The 5775-nt window shown below is 38.9% G+C and overlaps 1 protein-coding gene across 1 annotated transcript in view; it reads left to right on the forward strand.

The window, feature by feature from the left end:
- Positions 1-5494: 5494 nt before the first annotated feature.
- Positions 5495-5775, forward strand: part of KCND2 (potassium channel, voltage gated Shal related subfamily D, member 2) — a 273760-nt gene continuing 273479 nt past the window's right edge. The window contains exon 1 of the mRNA XM_014964300.1: positions 5495-5729. The gene's annotated coding sequence lies outside the window, so the exon portion shown is untranslated. The remainder of the gene's footprint in view (positions 5730-5775) is intronic.

Genomic DNA, 5775 nt, shown 5'->3' on the forward strand with positions numbered 1-5775 from the left:
GGTAAGAAAAATCAGAATGAGAACTCCCAAAAAAGTATTAGTTTTACCAAGTTTGCTTTGCTTATCTGCTTTTTCCACAAATTTACCACAATTTCAAAATTTTAGCAATATTTCCTGTTTTAATTAAAACAGAAGTAAATATAAAGAACACTGACATTTTCTTGCTTTATTAAGCCAACAGTAGGCATCCATTCTATTAGGTATCATCCCAGTGGAACAGAGATTTCATAACTTCACTGATCAGATTACTTTTTCCAGGTATAAGTAGATAGACAAGGATGGTAGGGCTATGGAGGCCTGGAGTAAGGAGCTTAAACCCTTAGAGAAGGGAGAGAAATTTTATCATGCAACATTCCTTTAAATCTGGAAGCCACTGAAATGTAAACTAATTTATTTTTTGCCTTGGCTCTTGTCTATGTACACTTTTAAAGAAGAAAAGGAACAGGGTTTGAAAATGGAAAGGCTCACGTTTTCAAAGCTTGTGCAAATTTATCGTGTCCTCCAAGACTTCATAACCACCCCAGCAGAGTCTGTCTCATCTATGGTTACACCAGACCACAGACTGTACATGTCCTTTTCAGTGTTTCTCCCTGTGAATCTGTTCTTGTTTAGCAGATCGTACAGCTCTCCTGAGTAAACATTTCCAGGCAAGTTCCTTTCCTGCTGGGACTGAGATTCTCATCTGATTTACCCTTTTCACTGCAGTAAGGCTGGAGAATTCACATAATTTCAGTTTAATGCGCAAAGTAGGATTCAGCACCCTAACTTAAATGACCTGGACTTGCAAATTTTATTTAAGTTTTGACCCGCTTTGGTCCTTCAGTTTAGGCAAGCTTTCTTCTGAAAGCTTTCTTCTTTCTTTTCAAGAAGAAACATACGAAGGAATGGTCATGACTGAATCATAGACTGTTAATTCTGCAGATACTGTCTGCCTGCTGCAATATGGTCTTAATGTGCATTGGTCTTCAAGAACCAGATTAGATAAAATATCTTCAGTCATGTCTGATATATATTTTACCCAATCTCTCAAGTAAATGATGTTAGAAAATCAGAGCACAAAGCCAGGACAAACGGAAACACCAAACTCTACATACTCAGACAACTAGTCAAAGTGATATGTTGTCACACACTGACGAAGAGATTTGTCAGAACCATGTACTTTACTGGCACCTTACACTTCAGTATGAGAAGACAATGTTTCTAATCCATACTATAAATTCTAACAGCATCTAAACATTACTGTGTTTTCTCTATTCTTTAAGTGCTTGTGGAGTGAAGGGTGGGTATCAGCTGCTGCTGAAGATTCTGCATGTGATTAGAAATGTGGCTACAGCAACATGGAGTAAGTCCTTGTCAAAGAAGACTCCCCAAAGTTCTTCAGTGCTTCCAGGAGTATGAACCCTGGTGGTCAATTAGTTTTTTGCATTAATTCACCTTTAGTATCTCTTTCTAAGGATGTGACCTTAAAGACACTTGAAGTCCAGGGTAGTTTCCCGTTGACTTAGCAGACTGGCTCAGGCTCTCAATCTCAGGATCATCCTTCCTAATTTAAAGTATCTAAGACTCCTAGCTTAAGCACCACAGTCATCCCAGCCTGCCTTTTACAGTCAACAGGTACCTGGACACATACATTGAGATTGTAGGTAGGATGGATTGCTCTCTGGAGTTGTTTCTCTCTCTGTCGACTCTAGGAAGTCAGGGTGAGCAGGCTCTTAATTAGGTAGCACAGATGCCTAAAGCTAAATTGGTTGAAATTGAGCCTCCTTATATAGACAAAACAACTATTCCTTTGAAGATACTATACAAGCCAAAACATGAATTCAAAATGAGAAATATGTATTTATCTAAAGTAAAGTTTAAAAGTTTTTATTTACCATTTCATGATGGGTAAAATATCACTAATTTGAAGAGGAATTCCCAGAGCTTAATATGACTAATACATAGTTTAATAGAATTAATCTTTTATATAATATTCTGTACATCAAGAAAAACATATATAATTACTAAATCAGTATTTGTTGGTTTACAGCAGATAAAGTACAAATATTTGAGATTGAATCAGCCCCACTTTGGAAGAATGTGAGGTTTTCCTGAGATGGTTCCAAGTACTGACTTAACCTCACTTTTAGAAAAAAAGAAACCACAGTGCTGATAGCTCTGTCTTCCTCTTCCATCCACTCAATCTGTAATAAATGCATAAAAAATCTTTTCCACAGAAATAAGGGTCTTTTTATAGGTTAATGATGGCTATACTAACTCTCAGGTCGTCTTCAGAAATTAAAAGAAATGGTGCATATTGTGCAATTCCCCCACAGTACGGCTTAATCCTTGACCAGTGAGAGGTCATTTTTTAACATCCAGAGCAATCCATTTCTCCATATAGAAGGAAGGACCACAAGCACTTGCACTGCAAAGTGACCTGAGCCTTTTTTAGCAAACTCCCAGGAAGATGGCTTTTTTGCCTTTGGAAAATTATGCTCACATCAAAAGCCTCCCACTTATTCTGTGTAGCCCATAGTACAAAAAGCAGCTAGAGTTAAAGAAGATAAACCTATGAAGACAAGGAAACTACAGACTAGGACTACATATATTTGTGTTGGTTGCCTGTTTGACCAAAGCATTATTTTTTAATTGGCATTATAGAATCAAACATTTTCCTCTGAAAGAATTGTTCTTAATCTTGTGACCCAGTCCTTCAGTGGGGTTGCAATCAGCTCTCTACAAATCCTTATACCAGACTCTTCCTACTTAGAAGGTCTCAAGAGTGTTCCCTCCATTGCAAAAAAAACCAAACAAAACTAACCCTCAAAACAAAACGTCAAAAAAAACCCCTCTTTTGTTCAGACTGAGAAAATCTCAGACCTTCAAAGAAGCAATTAATGAGGCAGAAGTGGCAGATTAGTAGTATATTCTGCTAGGAATAACAAGAGTGGCTTTTGGAAGAAACTTTGTATTTTGAAGAAGAATAAGTAATTTTGGTTCCTATAAATAAAAAGAAAGAAAGAAAAAAAAAGCCTGTTGCATTGTTTGACCAAATAGTAGATAAATATATGTCTCCTTATGGAAGCCACTCTTAATAATCCAGAAGGGGGAAAATAGCATATATTCAGAAACCATTCATCTCTTCATGATTATATGCATTTGGTATTGAGTGTATAAAAATACTAGTATAAGAATGGAGGAACTGTGAAATTATCTTCTAGACTAGAGGAAGGAAAGAAAAAAGTCAGATGTAGAGCTGAATCTAGAGGTTACAAGATGGCTTTAAATATTCGTAGTGTTCTTTTCTCAAAAAGAAAGACCTTGCTTAATAGTAGAGGAATTAGGAAGAGGGGATGTACATGTACATTCAGCCTGTAAAGAAAATTCTTGGTTGCAAACAGTCTAAATTCTTCTAAAAATATTAAAGAAAAAATTAAACACATTAATATAAATTTATGCATCATAGCTGTTATCTTCTTTAATCCTTAGAGAGTTCATTATGCCTCATGACTTTGGAAAGAATTAAGAGCTCATATTGGAGTCCATTGTGCATTCCCCTTAGTACCATTTTCTTCTTTTCCTACAATTACTAGGATTTATTTTCTTCGCTTGAAAATAGGATTTTTGTCTCATTTGAGTCCCTGCTACTTAATTCCTACTTGAAGTCATAATCCTCCCTGTCACATCACACCAATCTCCTGGTAGCTAATTCTGATGTCACAGGCAGGATTTTGACTTCAGAAGAGCTGATTATTTAAGTACACTTTACGTACCCGAATTTAGTCCTTCTGAAATGTACAAAGTAAGGAACACTACAGCCAGACAATTTCAAGACAATAAACTCAAGGCACGAGATGTGAAAGTTTGAGCTCCTGGTTATCATTTCTCAGTAGTATATTAATGGATTTCCTGTTAGAATAAGACACTAACGGAATATAATCTGTCTCTTCCTTCCAGGACACTGTTTCTGAAAAATGCCTCTGATACACAGGCTGTCCACAAAAATTTAAGGTGAGGTGATAGTATTTCCAAATAGTCAATGGTGTCAGAAAAGACTTTGAACCTGGACTGGTTTCAAACTTCTGATTTAAAGCAGACACAATGTTATCACACTAGCTGATACCCACTTGTCCAAATGTATTGCGTTTGTTTGGGTTTTTTTTCCATTTCCTGATTAAATGTGTAAATCTCTGAAACAACTTTAAGACTACAACAAGAATCCAAGTGATTCTTTAATGGAACCCATTCCCATCTCTGTAATGGGGGGAAAACACTTTGTTGCAAGTGAAGAATTCTATTCTAGAAAAAAAGTGCAAAGAAAAAAGCAACTGAAAGAAGTCACCATTTTCTTTAAAGGTAGGAATGTTAAAAAATAACAGCAGTTATTGATTACAAAAAGAATCCATAGCTGAAGACTGAAAATGAAACCTCTTTGTCCTGTGTTATTGTCTCAGTCTTGAGCTGACAGGACCATAAATTGGGGTTTATTAATTGCTACAGGACTGTTTTTTTGCAGCACCAAATCAAAACCCCTAATCTTTCATATGGGAGAAGAATATCTGCATCATTGAAAGCTCAATACCTGCAGCTGACTAACTAATTTCAAATTAATGGGTTAATTTATAGGATATAATATACTGAGCTTTTGAGTTAGGAAAAAACCCCAACAAAACAATAAACCACCAAACAACTTCAATAAAACTACATGAAGTATCTTTATTTTATGTGATATTTTATTTCACATGATTTTCTATACGCGATCGATCATCATCACAAGTTTTCCTAAGTTAGGAATTGCACACAATCATTTTTAAACCTTTTCTCTCCATGCTTTCTGGTATTTCTTTTAGGAACAGATGCCCCATCCCCGGAAGTGTTCAAGGCCAGGCTGGATGGGATTTTGAGCAACCTGTTCTAGTAGGAGATGTCCCTGCCCATGGCAGGGGGGTTGGAGCTTGATGATTTTTAAGGTCCCTTCCAACTCTGACCATTCTGTGATTCTACTCCAGTACTGACAGTGTTCATCTTTTTCATGGGAACTAAACCAGAAGTTAATGTATATCAAAGTAGAGCATGTTATTAAAGTACAGAAAAGCGATACCTCTCAAGCTTCAGTATATATTTGAGTTATTTTTCTTTCAAGTTTCTTTGATGTAGGCCTAAAATAGGTTATTGGACTGGGAGGTCTGGTCAGAAGATCTTCCAGTATAAAGGAACCTATTTACTTTATGATTCCTTGGGAAGCCTCCTACTAGGAAACTGAAACAAGCGTAAACTAGAAGGAGGAATACCTTCTGGTGTCTTGATGCGAGCTCTGTGAAGAAGACACCGAGTGTTTTCAGAATCTTAATTAAAAAATACAGACAGTTCCTTGTGTCTAGCAGAGCCGCACGCAGAGCTCGAAGAATTACGTCCCCGTTTGCCCCTGGAGATGCGGCGGTGCCTCCGGCTCGGCGGCGGCTGGGGGCGGCGGCGGGGCCGCGGTGCGGGGCGGTGCGGGGAGCGCGGTGTGGGGCGCGGGGAGCGCGGTGCGGGGCGATGCGGGGCGCGGGGAGCGCGGTGCGGTGCGGGGGGTCCGCCCGTCCCCGCAGCAGCAGCAGCACCCGCCGGGAGCTCACTTCCCGTCATCCACACGCCATCTAGCGGCGGGAAAAAGGGGGGGCGGCTCGGCACAGGAGCGGAAAGGAAAGGAAAGGAGGAGGAAAAGGCTCCCGTACCCGTCCCGGCTCTCGCCTTTCCCAAAGCTGGTAAGAAAGAGCCGTTTGGATATTGCAGCCAGAACTCCGGAGCGGC

Source organism: Calidris pugnax, unplaced genomic scaffold (assembly GCF_001431845.1).
Source record: "Calidris pugnax isolate Ruff unplaced genomic scaffold, ASM143184v1 scaffold44, whole genome shotgun sequence".
NCBI classification, from domain to species: Eukaryota; Metazoa; Chordata; class Aves; order Charadriiformes; family Scolopacidae; genus Calidris; species Calidris pugnax.